Source organism: Schistocerca nitens, chromosome 5 (genome assembly GCF_023898315.1).
Source record: "Schistocerca nitens isolate TAMUIC-IGC-003100 chromosome 5, iqSchNite1.1, whole genome shotgun sequence".
Taxonomy (NCBI): domain Eukaryota; kingdom Metazoa; phylum Arthropoda; class Insecta; order Orthoptera; family Acrididae; genus Schistocerca; species Schistocerca nitens.
The window spans coordinates 692887429-692905313 of record NC_064618.1 but is presented as its reverse complement, the minus strand read 5'-3'; positions in this window follow the sequence as shown (position 1 = coordinate 692905313).

Sequence of the window (17885 nt, the reverse complement as noted above, 5' to 3'; positions counted from 1 at the left end):
TAAACTGCCTATAACGATAAGAGAGAAACTCGTACACGTCCCTGACACGGATTTGGAGTTGTTTATGGCAACCATAGACTCCATCTAATACACGAGCATGCCAGGCAGGGAGACCAGGGGAGTACAAACCACGGACAAGCGAACGGTAAAGGAAAGAAACCAATCCAATAATAGCCCTCGTAAGAATGGATATTCAAAGAGTGATGCATATTCGCAATGGGAAAACTTAACTAAGAAAGGAAACAGTATGGATAGTGTGCCCACTGTGGATGGTCACTGGCACAGCACTGGATACAATACGTACCAGCATGGCCAGTCAAACCCGTCTTCACCAAAAAGAGGTGGAGAAAACTACAATCGAAAGATATGAGGTGAAGGGGGAGGAAACTCCAACTTCGGCAATAAAAATATGAGAACTAACAATGAGCAGTGGCAATGGCCAGGGCCAGCAAATTGGCAGGCACATCAAAACATACCGTCAGGTCATGTGCCTGTTAATCACATCAGTGTCATCCCGATGCCACCGTGTCCACCTCAGCCTCCGAACAATCAGTCACACGTGTACGCACCACAGTGGACGTCACCAATTGTGACTGATAATGTTTGAATAACCGATGTGTCTGATCACGTGTCGGCAGGGTGTGACACGCCGTAAAACTCTGGCCGACCTCTGTAGGCCCTTCCCAGATGGTCGGCAAGATGAAAGAGGGGGGCAGATAGAATGAGGGGGTGAATATGCTCCACTACAATGACGGATGCGAGATGAAAGATGAACTGACAGTTGATCCGCGACCTGCGGACCAACAAGAAATAGAACATGTGCAGGCTGCCTTTGTGGCAAAGATAAATGGGGTCGAAGTAATAATAATATTGGATACAGGGGCGAGTGCTTCTTGTATTGATGAGCAGTTATTCAAGTGCTTGGATCGTGTGAAAAAGTTACCGAGCCGGCCAGTAGAAAATTGTAGGGTAGTAGGTGCCCTACGGGGCAGGGTGCAGCTAATAAAGAATCAGGTGCCCTGGAAAACTAAGCCATACTGTGCTCATTCCTGGTGGTCAAAAATATCACAGTACCTTGCATCCTGGGCCTTGACGCACTTAGGGAATTGAAGGCAAAAATTGACATCCCCCGAGCCAGATACACCTTAACCTATCTAAACCGACAAATTGATCTGGCATTAATGAGGACTCCGGACGCGTATGTGAACTACTGCCGGAATGTTTGGGTAACTTTACAGGATCCTGACGCGTTGAATCACAACAACTATGTTGTAAATCAAGACAGCAGCGAACCAGAACCCGGTTGGGAACGGGAAACTGCTATTATTAAGCAACATATTGCATCAAAAGTAGCCGAATCTTCATACCTCAGCCTGTCCCAGCAATCTGACTTGAGCCAAGTGCTGAACCAATTTGTACAAGTGTTTTTAGAAAAATCAGGGATAATAAAAGAGTATGAGTTCGACATGCAACTAAAACCTCACCAAACTTTCTGCCATGCCTCCTATTCAATGCCGTGGTTGAAAAGACAAACCGTGGGGAGAGAAATTCAGAGAATGCTGTGGTGGCAAATAGTAAAACCATTTATATCCAGGGATACTCAAGGATTTAAGTCTAAAATGTGTAGTGTGTAAAAATAGATGTAAGTTGCATGCCTAGTTAGTAAGATTTATTTCATGTTTATTTGATTTTATACCTGTGCTTGTTAGATATAGAGTACTTGTTAAGTGTATGTATGAGTGAGTTGTGACAGAAGGAGAATACTGCACTTAAACAAGTGCCGTGACAGAAAAGAGATTAGCAAATGAATTTGCAAAGGGACGCTCTGCACAGGATAAACCTTGAAAAGGGAGGAAGCACTGTGCATGGTCGTCGGACGCGCAAATTAACAGTGAATTGCTGTACAAATGTGAGAATTCGCGTAATAAAAAATTTCAAACAGAATAATATCTCTTAACTTCCACACTGATTCCAGTTTGAAGGTGCTTGCAGGTACACCCGCGAGTAAGCAAGGCAGCTGCAAACGCAACAATGACAAAAGTTTTTGAACCAGTGTTGAATGAATAAATAATACACATGTCATAAAACCTACTGAACTCACGGGTCCAGTATGACCAACTGATCAACACTTTAAATAAGAGGTGACAACTAGGTCAATCACTGAATACTAAGTAATAAACGGACCTAGAAGGAACTCTAATTGTACAATATATATATATATATATATATATATATATATATATATATATATATATGGTTATAATAGAGTGAAACATTCCACGTAGGAAAAATATATCTAAAAACAAAGATGATGTGACTTACCAAATGAAAGTGCTGGCAGGTCGACAGACACACAAACAAACACAAACATACACACAAAATTCAAGCTTTCGCAACAAACTGTTGCCTCATCAGGAAAGAGGGAAGGAGAGGGAAAGACGAAAGGATGTGGGTTTTAAGGGAGAGGGTAAGGAGTCATTCCAATCCCGGGAGCGGAAAGACTTACCTTAGGGGGAAAAAAGGACGGGTATACACTCGCACACACACACATATCCATCCACACATATGCAGACACAAGCAGACCTGCCAGCACTTATATATATATATATATATATATATATATATATATATATATATATATATATATAATGGAAAGCAAATTTATTATGTAATTCTAGTAAAATACTGTAAACCATGTTACAATTTAAAAGTGACTATCCGAACGCTCAAATAGTGAAAAAACGGATGAACTTAACTACGAATTGGAACGACATAAAAGTGTGAATAGTTAACTGTGTAAGAACACAACATGTGTGACTGTGTTTAACAGTGGAAGACTGTCCTGAAAGTATAGTGAACAAAAGAATAAAAAATAATAGCTCAAATGGTGTGTCTTTCCCAGAAAACAATTTAGATGCGAAACATGATAGACATTCACAGTGTGGATAAATGTTTCGGCAAAGAAGTGAGACTTCTGATAAACGGAGCCATAGCAGTGGACTGTGAAAATACGCTATAGGTAGCGCACAGCGAACTGTGGTTTCTGGACCGGCAGATGCACGCTAGAAGCGATGCAGGCCAAGTGATATGAAGCGAAAAGTGTCGCCGCGACGTACTCAACTGAACACTCACCATAGTGACAGTGTGTACTGTGATCAAGTAAACACTTAGCTTAAAACTACAGTTATGTTAAATCAGTGTAAAATGTGTGAGTTTGTACCAGAACTTATTTAAAGACCTGGAACTCGTTCGTTCATACATTCTTACAATGCATTTCGTAAACAGTGAACACGGATGACTGTGGAGTGTTTGGGAAACTAATGAATTTTCTTCCAACACCTATAGCAGGTATATTTACTTTATTATGCTGATGAACTGATACTCGGTGAAATGTTTACATGTTGCGCGACGCGGCGAGCGATCGGCGGTTGTCCTGTCTGGGCAGCGGACGCCGCGCCACGCCACGTCCACCGACCTGCAGCTGTTCGCGCCTACGTCACTGCTTGGGCCAACGAACCGGCGCCGCCTGCTCAAGCGGTCACATACGCTATCGTCTATACCAACAGCGACACACCGCCAGACCAACAACAAACTGCCGTCGGCAACGTTTACTTCGATCAGATCCAAAAATGTTGTAGTCAACGATGAACTGATATACCATGTAAAATTGTAACAGTCAAAAACACAGACTAATACAACTATCTGTACAAAAACAAAAAAAAAAAAAAGAAGACTGTTGTACGTTATGTAATTTCGTGTTTTAATGACGATTTTTTGTAATGTAAATGTGTATGTATATATTTGTCTGTTAATTTGTGTGCAGGTGCTACACATTCAATGTAAATCAAAATTAACTGTAATAACAACAATCCGAAGGCTCCAGGCGGGGTTTTTTTGGCCCGTTTTTTTCCCTTACACCTGTAACCCAAATGGGAGAGCGTAAGTCAAAGTGCCTCAGGTCTGTAAGATACCGGATTGCTCTGATTCATAATAAAACAGAAAGACAGATGGGACTGATAGACGTACTCACCTGCAATTGTGAATTATGTATGACAACCATAATTGTGTAATGAACAGAGCATTGAACAGTGAATTGAAATAGGTGGGCCAAACATAAACTTTTGGCCGTCCACAAAACTGAACTAAATATAAAACCGTAGTGAGTCTGTACATAAACAGTGGACTTTATTATGTACACCATCACTAGGCAGCCCATGTGACGGTACGTCACATAAATATTGAAATTTTTAGCGGTTGTAAATTGTAGTTTACGTATTTCATGAATATAATTAGTGTAAAAGATATAGTTAATGTTCTCGAAACAACTGATATGCAGTGATAGCATCTTTATTTAATGTCTATGAAAATAAAAAAGGATTGAAAGAGACGCGATTGTACAGCCGAGGAGGAAGGACGTATTTTGTGGTAGACACACTGTTTTGTTTCGCTATATGGAAGGCAGTCATTGAGCGGCTACACATATTTTATGTAAGTTATTCGTATTTCTGCTTAAATAAACTTATTATTATTATTAGATAATGAATTTCTTTGTAATAGTTGTCACCTCAAATGCTCGCAGTGTCTAACTATTTTTAATATGCAATTTTTCAGTATTTTGCGCTGCGAGAAGCTCATCTTCCGATACAGCCTCTGGTCGGCCATTACACGCCGAAGTATTAATTTATTTATCAAAGTGTTAACAGTAAATGTAAATGCGAGAGATTTCGTTGTACGAACCTTTTAAAATTGCAAAAGATAATTAATTTACATTAAAGTTCAGTTTTTTAAATTATACAGATTCCATGAGTTCAGTAAGTTTTATCTTGGCCGCTCCACGGCAACAATCGAAATTCCCTCAAGCCTTGCTTTGCAATCAGTAAATAGAAATTAACAAAATTACATTCAATTCAGTTAACAGCGAATATATTTTAGTCATCACGTTCAAAATATAAAGCTGGTACATGAATAACTAAGGCCCTTCAAGAACCCATTTCATATTTACGTATGCACGTAAATAAAAGTGATAAGAAGAGACAATATCCCTGAGAGAAAGAATCGTGCTGATAAATTAAAAATAAAAATATATATGTAATAATTTCCTTTGTATGTGACATAACGAATCACAAACGGGCGTCACAATCTCCACTATATGGTGAGTAGCAACTTTCCTTTTTCATAATATAGTTACATTCCATCCTGGATTTTCCATTGTTTGATCTTAAGGAAAATTGTAGGGTTTCACTCCATTACTGTGTTAAAGCAATTTTCATTTTAATTGATGTGATGATAAATATATCTGAGAATAGTTATACCCCATCGTATGTGGGAATTTAATGTTTTTATTGCATTTGATGAATGGTATACTACAAGTCATACATAGTTATATTTTTCATGCAGACATACCGTTAGTCATATAAGAATTATTATGTTCAGCTTCTGTTTCAACCACATTTCAGTTTTTTAAAAAAACTGTTTTTGTCATTGTGCCACACACATTTTTGAGAGGTCATGAATATAACTAAAGAGGTGAAGAAAAAGTCATGAAAAGTTCATGAGTTTGACCCTCTGAAAATCTGTAGACACCCAGATATAGCAAAACACGCACTTCATGACTGCCAAAATCCAAAACAGTAGTTAAGGGGAGTTGTAAGTCATTGACATGAAACTTTTATAGGACATTAAATTGTATGTTCTGAGTCTACTGAACAACAGTAATTGCATTTCAGTCACTGCTTTTGGAAATACAATTTTTTAATTACACAGTTAAAATTCTGTGTACTTTTTTTGTATGTTGTCCTAAATAATTTTAATTATACATAACATTATGTTCTTGTTTTAGTTCAGTAGACTCAGGATATGTATGTTATTACGTACCGAAAATTTGAATACTCTACTCAAAGTGGTTTCTGAGATTTAGGGAAAAATGAAACAAAAAATGTACATTTTCACGAATGGCTTCTAAAGTTTCAAAAGACTGTAACTCACTTGATATATGCTTAATTTTTTATTTTTAGTCACTCAGAAGCACCCCGCACTAGACTATATATCATCCCCTTGATCTTATTCCAAGTTTTTTCTTCTTTCTGGACTCCTTATTTGCCAACTGTGCTGCATACTCTGATATATCAATGCAAACCTTGTCCATCCGTTCAAGTTCTCTGATGCAGTTTACTCCAGGATTAATTCCCATATATTGTAGCATTTTCACTCTACCAATGTTGCCATCATTAAAAGCATAACAGCATCACTGATCCCCCACTTCAATGTCTTCATTCCAACAAAAACATTTTGTGGTAAGCAAGTCCATATAAGATTATTGAACAACTCACTGGGATTTTGAGACTGACCATACAGACACATCTTCAGTAATTCAGGATTTGCCAGGTCTCTGTAAATAGGTTTTATGAAATCCATGACTGCTGCTGGGATGGAATGTTTATGGCTGATGGACTGTTTGAGTACTGGACATTGTGGTAATTGTACCGTGAATCAGGTCCAGGAGGGCAAAGGTAGTGTACTGGTTTTTCATCAGTTGACAGTCTGTGGAAGAAGGTAGCCCTGACTGCCTGCTTCATTTTCAAAAAATCCTCAGTGTTATTTCTATTGGCCATTCCATAATACTGCTGTAGTTCATCAATCATTTTGTCTGTCAACCTGCCTCTTATGGTTTTACCATCAGAAAGTTTCTTGTCTCTCAAACTTTGTTTCAACTTCCTCAACCTGCTGCCCATCCTCTTCTGGATATGACCAACACATTCCAGTTTTGTGATAATCTTCTCATCATAAGACTGAGCAGCTACTACACTGTTATATGCTTTTGAGACTCTATCACCTAAGAACTTAGTGTAACACACTCCCCTTTTGTTCACAGATCAACCGAAAATTTCAATAGCTGCAGAGGCCTCCATACCACCACTTGTTCCTTCATAATTTCTGTCACAGATATGCCCTTCTTCATTCCCTGATTTACACTTATAACAATGTTTGGTTAAAATCTGGAAATCAATTACCTCTCCAGTATCCACACTGGTCACCGTAGCAACAGAATTATTAGAACTATAGCCGCTCCTCTGCTAAGAGCCATCAAAAGTTACTGGTATGTCAGTCGTACCTTCATTTGTTTCAACAAATTTGTTTGCAGCACCCTTCATTGATTCATATGCAATAGATTCCATAGAAGCTCTAATAAACCCTGCATAGTTATCGATTTTGCAAGGTGGGTGTGGCATATTCATCACAGCACGCATTGTTTCTGCTTCAGTGTGTCCTTTGCCAATAGCTCTTAATCCATAAAACCACCTAACATTTACTTCAAAATAATTATCTTTACACTTATCAGAATTCCAAAACGAGTGAGTATATTTACAACTGGCACAATTACTAAGTTTTGTGGCTGGTCGATTTGATACCTTACTGTCTTCATGTAAACTAACTGGCCCTCCACATATTTTACAGCACACACATTCACCTAACACCCTTGTTAGGATGTGTAAATCTATCAGAATATAACCTAACCTACCATTTACATAACTTTTGTTTTGGGAAAACTGTGTACCACAATGTTTTATTTTAATCTTCGAAGCACTAATGGGTGTTTCTCTAGATACTGATGAGTTTGCCTACATTTCATTGTCTGTAACTTTACATGCCACATGTTGAACACAATGTGTCCATTTATTCGAAAAACTATTACCACGAAACCCACGTTTCTTAAAAACATTTCATTTTGGCATCATACCTTACTTTTTGAGAGACTTACCTATCTATTCATCACTTTTCCTCAGAAAAACGTTAGCACTTCAACATACAACACATGTTTGTACTATGAAACAATATGATACTGTTTGTGAGAGTACCACCAATACAAACACGTAATTTTATAACACAGAAATCCATAGCCTTCTATATAAAAAATTTGTACTGATTTTATGAGATCTTGAAGTAATGCACATAAAAATTTATATATTTTCAACCAGTGTAGATTATATTTAAAAAAATAAAATAAAATACTTCCCACATCAGTCTATCATTTTATTAGAAAAATTGCAAATTTTATAATGAGATAAAAATCCAAAAATGTGAAAAAAGTTTCCTTTCTAACTGCCTTTTAAGACATTAAAGAGAATAACAAAATTGTAAATGCAAGCCTAAGGCCGGATAGAGCAGAAGCTCTCTAGAGGTGGGCAAAACTTATCATAGACTGGATCAGAACTGGTCACTCACTGAATCCTTTTCATGATTCAGCACTCACTATTCACTCACAAAAATAAGTAAAAGGAAGGTGCATTGCATTTTTAATTCAGGTCACTAAACCTGTATTTTTATCTAATTTGGTCTTATTTTGGAAGAACATATAAAGAGGAGTAATCCCTAGTAAAATTACTATTTCACAAACCTAGACCAACAATCATGAAGTTTGTATCATATACAGAAAGGTCTGAAACAGTTATAGTGATTAAGAAACTTGTGAAGGCAAGCCTCATAGTATGCGAGGATTTCACTGGTGAAAGATAAAAATTTTGAATAATATGATATCTGAATTTAGGATACATAGCATATGAACAAGAGATGGCAGGGTAATGGTGCAGATAAAGGCTGGAAACAAGTGGTTCAAGTGAACTCTGAAGCCTGCACTTTAAAAGCTATGATCTCATCTATTTATGCATCCACTAGTTCTACCAGTGTGTCTGTATTATTACTGTAAAACATACTTGGCCATCATTTTCAACTCATTTCGATGAACTCTGCCATATGTTTCAGATTATTGACATCCATGTCTTTCTTCTAATGAACGCGGACACCTGGCTGAAGCCAAGCATGCTCTCCAGTTCCCTAAACACAGACTCCATTGTCCTAAGACACCACGGAAGCAACACATGAGAAGGTGGGGCAGTGCCTTACAAATGCCTTAATGTATTGCCAACTGTGTTACTCACACCCATTAGTAATGAAGACAAAAAAGTCAAACATATGTGGTAAATATCAAATCACTTACGAAAATTTGCCTGATGTGTGTCTTCTACAGACCTCCAAAAGTAGGCGGGATAGCCTGTTTCAAAACAGACATTTCCAAATCCAATTCAACTTAGGAGCACACAAATAATGCTGGGAACACTAACATAATATATTCTGCCCCTTCACTGTGAAATCCAAGTGTGTAGTTTTATCTTCAAATGTAACAGTATTTCAGCTTGCATCTGCCCATAATGCAGACTTTAGTTTGGCACCATACACGGATTTGCTACAAAATCTACAAGCAAAGAAATCTGTAGCTGGAATATCAGCTTACAACATAATATTCATGACTTACTTTCTATAATATGCAAGGAATAAACTGTGCCAACATACAGTGACTTTAAATGTATTAGTGTGCCTGAAATTGCAGTAGAGGCACAAAAGATAATTTGGGAGAGAATTTCCATACCTTCCTGGACATGAAAAACCAACTCCATGGCGTTACTACTAAACTAACTCTATTACACAAAAAAAATACTCCCTTAAAAAGACTAGAAATCTGAAGAGAAAACCTGCACCTTTGCTAACGGCAAAGTGAAAACAGTTCATGAATCTCGGAGACACTGCACGTCAAGCTTACAAATGACCTCCTATCCTTGAAAATAAAATTGATTACAACCAGAAAGCAAACAGTCAATCAGATTGAGAGAAATGATAACTAAAACTGCCAATACATTAATCTAAAACATTACGACCAGATGCTGTATGGAAAAGCTTCTGTGATCTAGGGAAGAGTACGCAAAGTAGAAGCTGCAGTTGATCCCTTTGTCCCAACCAAGGAAATAAACCAATACTTGACTTTAACTGATAATCTTCATCAAACTGTGAAAAAACACAGACTTACTGATTATTTTGCAGAGATAAATGATAGTAGCAGTGAAAAATTCTTTCTTAAGCAGACAACACTTCGAAAAACCCTTCCACTCAGCATTTACTGTACAGTATGGCGTCACAGTCCAAATGATCAAGCTAACTGTTGACCCCCTAGTGCTCATAATAACTACTGCTCCCTATATCTTGAAGCCATTGCCTGGACAATACAGCAGAAACACTCGTTCCCATCAGAATACAAGCATTAGAGATCTGCTTGCTAAAAGGAGTAGCTGGGTACATTCTGTCTTACTGGAGAGTGAATGTAGACATCAGAAAAAAGCTGAGAGTGAAAAACATAAATGAGTAGATTAAAGACACAGAAACAATTGGAAGGAATATGCCACAAGAATGGGAGATGACAGACTGCCAAAATTAGTGACAATTATTACCCAGTGAACAGAAGATACTTAGGAAGACTGAGGAAAATCAACTATTTTAACCAAAATGGCATAACAAGCAAATGCCTAATATATGCAGAGAGAATAAGAGATATCATATTGAAAATATTATGATATTTTAAGTAACCGTGATTTTAATAAGTTTTGTAATTACATATAAAACTCTGGTCTGATGTAAGAGGACTCCTGAGGGCATCAATCTGTTCACGTTAAATGAATAAAAAATTAAACATAATATACAGGTTGTCCCAGGGTGAATAGTCAATATTCAGGGATATGACAGAAATGATCATTTGAAGCAAAAAACTTCATTTGGACATATGCACTATTCTGAATGGTTTGCAAGACAGAACTATTAAATGTAAACGTAGGCTTCTGCGGCCTTTGTCACAGTCAATAAAATTCTTCTGGATTTGGGACCTCATTGTCAACTATAAAATTTCAACATTTTGACAACTATTGCAAGACGCCTTCCTCAGTTAGCCATAAAACCTGAGGAAGGTGTCTTGCAATAGTTGCCAAAATGTCAGAATTTTATAGTTGACAATGCCATCCCAAACCCAGAATAATTTTATTGACAGAACATATTTAATTTACACTGTTACTTATTTAATTGTTCAGTACATTGTAGTTGTTTACAATGTACCATAGTGGTTTAGACAAAGTCGGGACGAATAATTTGATGTAGGACAAGTGGCCCATCAAGTTGAGAAACTAGTGCAAACTGGCTTGCGTACATCTCAATGCATGCATGAGTTGCTGTATTCCCTTGCTCTCTTCACGCAACCTGTAAATCCCTGAGAAAAAATGGTTAGGATCTCTTTAAAGGAAATGTAATGCAGTTTAATTTTACACTCTAGAGGCTGCAGATCTCGTGTTATTCGAGTAAATTAACTTTAAATGTATTCCATCTCAGAAACCATTTCAAGTAGGGCATATGTATATATTTAATTTTTTGCTGCAGATGATCATTCCTGTCATATCTCTAAATATTGACCATTTCTCCTGAGAGAACCTTTATACATGGACTATCATATATGTTAAAATAATTGTATGTTACACAGTATTCTATCCACCCACAGTAATTAAAACCTTCATAAAGGCTACCAACACACCAACAACAGTAACTATAAATGCAACAGACATGGAAGAAGACACAATAGTACAGCTAACAAGAACATTCACACAACAAGAACAGAAGAGCAGCAACACAAGAAGACAATAACTAGAAGAAATCAAATAAGGATACAAAGAATAAAGACCTCAACTCGGATGGAGAGATGCTCAGTCAAGAAAGTGAGTTGCACGCAGTATCATTGTGCCAAGAGCACAGAGAATGGAGTGACACCACAAGTCACCATGTGATCTGCTCTGTGAGATCTCATCTGCGAGAGGTAGTTGTCTTGTTGAGGAGCAATGAACTAGCTTGCAGTCCAATCCATAAGAGTGGTGGGAAGTAGTGAGCTAAAGAGCTATCTCTCCGTCTGGTTCCTGAGAGTGGTGGGGAGCAGTGAGCTAGTGAGATGGCCTAGGGTCCAATTGGTGATAGTGGTGGGGAGCCTGAGCTGTTGGGAGAGGAGTGTTTCCTGGATTACTTTGCGATATGCTCTGACCGCATGGTGGCTGAAGACTGTAGCTTTTATGATAGCTGGCAACACATTCCAAGTGCAGTGCTATGTCAAAGGATAAGAAGTAACCACTCACCCAAAAGTATGTAAATGTTTATTGAACTTCTGAAATTTGAGATATTCTTTTGAACTCAGGAGCAGAAACATGATTCTGGAAGTGCTTTCTGCTTAATGTGCTGTACTGAAGCACTTCTGTCTTGATTGGCCTGGTAGCTATGTGGTCAATGCAGCAGAATGTGAAGTGAGGGGAGCCAGGTTCAATCCCCCCCCTCACACTCGGAGACTGGGTAAAGTGTTGTGTTTACTTTTATATTATCATAATTAGTATTACAAATGAGATGGCTGAGTGGGTACTGCCCACCTGCCAATAAATTGGAAAAAAATGGAGCTTGCTTCATTTTCTGTTTTCTTGGAAGAGAAAAGCTTTATGTACTAGTAAAGTATGAAAATCCCTTGCGCACAGGGTGTATACATTTTTTGCAACTTGGGAAATGTTTTCTTAAGGATGTGGGGTGGGGCACGACTGCAACAGCCTAGAATAAAATTTTCATCCCACTCATTACAGCCACCAGCGGCACATTTTTAAATCAGATGAGCTACCATTCATTTTTTTTCCAAATGATCCATCATTCATTCTTTTGAAATATCTGGCTCTTTGAATCAGTTTAGGAGCAGACTGCCCATCTCTCATAAACTCACTCAATAAAACCTATAGAGTACTTCTCTTTGGCCTAGAATCATGAAATTTAGGAAGAAGCAAGGTTTCAAAGTACAAGTAAAGGAAAAAATAAAAAAAATTACTTTGTAATTATATCACACACAAAAAATATTTCTTGTCATTTGTTGTGCAACTTCAAACTTAACACATTATCGAAATTCTTGCATTTCCTGGTAAGGAAATCAGTGATGATAACAGGCAAAAGTGTCAAAATTCTCAATCCTTGGGATAGCTGAACAGTCTGTATACATCATTAAAATTGCACAGAAAACTCAGAGTGCCTGTCCTACTCACACAGGGACAATACTTTTGGTTGGGAAGGCTTGATAGAAACTTCTACAGCAACAGTAGGGGCAATGCCAGACTGTTTATTGGACTCTGCCTTTGGAGTTGCTGGGAACACTACAGTGTCATAAAATATGGATTTTTCTAACATTATAGGGGGCCTATGTGTTTTGAAATAACTGCAACTTTGTAAGTGCACTGGCAAACACAGGTATTTGTGCTGACACTAGCAACCTCTGTTTGTGGAGAGGCATCAGCTGCTGGAATTGGTATCCTTTCTTCAATATACTTGCTGCAGTCTCTCTCCAGACAGGATTGTCCCCAGAGCAATTTACACAGTTTGGAGCAGATGAGCACATGTTGTATTCATGTGCACCCTTGCCACATTTGGCACAATTGACTTTTCCCCTCCATCCCAGCAGGTTGCGCTCAAAGCACTGACATTTAAAACAGCACATTGAGTTGTGGACATAGCGCTGCTCACTTATGCGAAGGAAGCTTACCTTGATCCACTCTGGGAGTTTTGTGCTATTGAAAGTAAGGATAAAGGAGTACAATTTTTACCAGATTCCCATTACCCAGTGCACAATATTTTGCATGTGCATGATAAAGATGAGGCTGCTGCACAGACTTAGCAAACTGGACAATGGCAAATCCAAAGAGTTCAAGGTATACTATAAAAATTACAAAAACACATACAGGAGAGTTATGAAATGGGCTAAAAAAGCTCATAATGATAAAACAATTAGGTGCTCTTCCAACAAATGTAAGACCATCTGGAGTATAGTAAATGAACAGACTGGTAGAGAGTGAGGATAGAGGATAAAATGACACTAAATATAGAAGGACAAAAGACTGAAAATACACATAAAATTGCCAATAAATTCAACAGCTATTTTTCAGAAATTTCCACAAATCTCCTAACCAATTCTTCAAATAGTGTTCACTCTCCTCCCACAAATCTCCTGACCAAATCTCCAAACACTGCACACTCTTGTCTCAAAAATAATACTCCTATGAACTCCTTTTTCCTATCTCCTACAACACCGTATGAAATTGAAGATATTATTTAAAAAAAAGAGTCAAAAAGATTTATTCTGCAGGGCATGATCTGATACCCTGCTTCTTACTTCATAAGTGTTCAAATTACATCAGTGGACCCCTGTAAAATATCATAAATACCTCATTTCCAGAGGGAACATTTCCAAACCAGCTAAAACTTGCTAAAATTATACCTCTCTACAAGAAGGGAGAGAAAACGGACATGAAAACTATAGGCCAATTGCTATACTATCTGCCTTCTCAAAAAATATTTGAATACTGTATGCTAACTAGATTAGAGACATGTTTAAATTCCAACAACATAATCACATCTTCCCAATACGGATTTGGGAAAAATAGGTCCACCACACATGCTCTGTATGCATTTCTAGAAAAGTGCTCAAGTTTCGTTGACCATAAACAAGCCGCTGTTGGTATATTTCTTGATCAGTCCAAGGCCTTTGACATGGTCGACCACAAGCTGCTGCTTATGAAACTCCATAAGAATGGGATTAGATGTGTAGCCCACAATTGGTTCCACAGCTACCTTAGTCAAAGAAAGCAATATGTAGAAATATGAAAATCAGAGACATTCAGGCACTGCAGGTCAGATATACTACATACAACAAAAGGCATCCCTCAGGGACACATACCAAATGCCAGCTCCTTTCTGTATGCGGACGACACAAATATCCTGATAACCAGTAGAAGTGACACATTGCAAGATGCAGCTAATGAAACTACTTGTCATTTACAATCGTGGTTTGAAGCAAATAGACTACTCATAAATACTCAAAAAACTGTAAGTATGAACTTCCATACTAGACAAAATCTAACCCCCTTCAATGCAGTTATAGTTATCGGTAAAGATGACATTACGAACAGGCAGGACACCAAATTTCTTGGACTTACCATCAGTAACACACTAAATTGGAAACCGCACATTGAGGGATTGTCACAAAAGCTTAGTAAAACCTGCTATCTATTGTTGTTCTTGTGGTCTTCAGTCCCGAGACTGGTTTGATGCAGCTCTCCATGCTACTCTATCCTGTGCAAGCTTGTTCATCTCCCAGTACCTACTGCAACCTACATCCTTCTCAATCTGCTTAGTGTATTCATCTCTTGGTCTCCCTCTACGATTTTTACCCTCCACGCTGCCCTCCAATGCTAAATTTGTGATCCCTTGATGCCTCAAAACATGTCCTACCAACCGATCCCTTCTTCTAGTCAAGTTGTGCCACAAACTTCTCTTCTCCCCAATCCTATTCAATACCTCCTCATTAGTTACGTGATCTACCCACCTTATCTTCAGCATTCTTCTGTAGCACCACATTTCGAAAGCTTCTATTCTCTTCTTGTCCAAACTGGTTATCGTCCATGTTTCACTTCCATACATGGCTACACTCCATACAAATACTTTCAGAAACGACTTCCTGACACTTAAATCTATACTCGATGTTAACAAATTTCTCTTCTTCAGAAACGATTTCCTTGCCATTGCCAGTCTACATTTTATATCCTCTCTACTTCGGCCATCATCAGTTATTTTACTCCCTAAATAGCAAAACTCCTTTACTACTTTAAGTGTCTCATTTCCTAATCTAATCCCCTCAGCATCACCCGATTTAATTTGACTACATTCCATTATCCTCGTTTTGCTTTTGTTGATGTTCATCTTATATCCTCCTATCAAGACACTGTCCATTCCGTTCAACTGCTCTTCCAAGTCCTTTGCTGTCTCTGACAGAATTACAATGTCATCGGCGAACCTCAAAGTTTTTACTTCTTCTCCATGAATTTTAATACCTACTCCGAATTTTTCTTTTGTTTCCTTTACTGCTTGCTCAATATACAGATTGAATAACATCGGGGAGAGGCTACAACCCTGTCTCACTCCTTTCCCAACCACTGCTTCCCTTTCATGCCCCTCGACTCTTATAACTGCCATCTGGTTTCTGTACAAATTGTAAATAGCCTTTCGCTCCCTGTATTTTACCCCTGCCACCTTTAGAATTTGAAAGAGAGTATTCCAGTTAACATTGTCAAAAGCTTTCTCTATGTCTACATATGCTAGAAATGTAGGTTTGCCTTTTCTTAATCTTTCTTCTAAGATAAGTCGTAAGGTTAGTATTGCCTCACGTGTTCCAACATTTCTACGGAATCCAAACTGATCTTCCCCGAGGTCCGCTTCTACCAGTTTTTCCATTCGTCTGTAAAGAATTCGCGTTAGTATTTTGCAGTTGTGACTTATTAAACTGATAGTTCGGTAATTTTCACATCTGTCAACACCTGCTTTCTTTGGGATTGGAATTATTATATTCTTCTTGAAGTCTGTGGGTATTTCGCCTGTCTCATACATCTTGCTCACCAGATGGTAGAGTTTTGTCATGACTGGCTCTCCCAAGGCCATCAGTAGTTCTAATGGAATGTTGTCTACTCCCGGGGCCTTGTTTCGACTCAGGTCTTTCAGTGCTCTGTCAAACTCTTCACGCAGTATCTTATCTCCCATTTCATCTTCATTTACATCCTCTTCCATTTCCATAATATTGTCCTCAAGTACATCGCCCTTGTATAAACCCTCTATATACTCCTTCCACCTTTCTGCCTTCCCTTCTTTGCTTAGAACTGGGTTGCCATCTGAGCTCTTGATATTCATACAAGTGGTTCTCTTCTCTCCAAAGGTCTCTTTAATTTTCCTGTAGGCAGTATCTATCTTACCCCTAGTGAGACAAGCCTCTACATCCTTACATTTTTCCTCTAGCCATCCCTGCTTAGCCATTTTGCACTTCCTGTCGATCTCATTTTTGAGACGTTTGTATTCCTTTTTGCCTGCTTCATTTACTGCATTTTTATATTTTCTCCTTTCATCAATTAAATTCAATATTTCTTCTGTCACCCAAGGATTTCTATTAGCCCTCGTCTTTTTACCTACTTGATCCTCTACTGCCTTCACTACTTCATCCCTCAGAGCTACCCATTCATCTTCCACTGTATTTCTTTCCCCCATTCCTGTCAATTGTTCCCTTATGCTCTCCCTGAAACTCTCTACAACCTCTGGTTCTTTCAGTTTATCCAGGTCCCATCTCATTAAATTCCCACCTTTTTGCAGTTTCTTCAGTTTCAATCTGCAGTTCATAACCAATAGATTGCGGTCAGAATCCACATCTGCCCCTGGAAATGTCTTACAATTTAAAACTTGGTTCCTAAATCTCTGTCTTACCATTATATAATCTATCTGATACCTTTTGGTATCTCCAGGATTCTTCCGGGTATACAACCTTCTTTTATGATTCTTGAACCAAGTGTTAGCTATGATTAAGTTATGCTCTGTGCAAAATTCTACAAGGCGGCTTCCTCTTTCATTTCTTCCCCCCAATCCATATTCACCTACTATGTTTCCTTCTCTCCCTTTTCCTACTGACGAATTCCAGTCACCCATGACTATTAAATTTTCGTCTCCCTTCACTACCTGAATAATTTCCTTTATCTCGTCATACATTTGATCAATTTCTTCATCATGTGCAGAGCTAGTTGGCATATAAACTTGTACTACTGTAGTAGGCATGGGCTTTGTGTCTATCTTGGCCACAATAATGCGTTCACTATGCTGTTTGTAGTAGCTAACCCGCACTCCTATTTTTTTATTCATTATTAAACCTACTCCTGCATTACCCCTATTTGATTTTGTATTTATAACCCTGTAATCACCTGACCAAAAGTCTTGTTCCTCCTGTAACCGAACTTCACTAATTCCCACTATATCTAACCTTAACCTATCCATTTTCCTTTTTAAATTTTCTAACCTACCTGCCCGATTAAGGGATCTGACATTCCACGCTCCGATCCGTAGAATGCCAGTTTTCTTTCTCCTGATAACGACGTCCTCTTGAGTAGTCCCCGCCCGGAGATCCGAATGGGGGACTATTT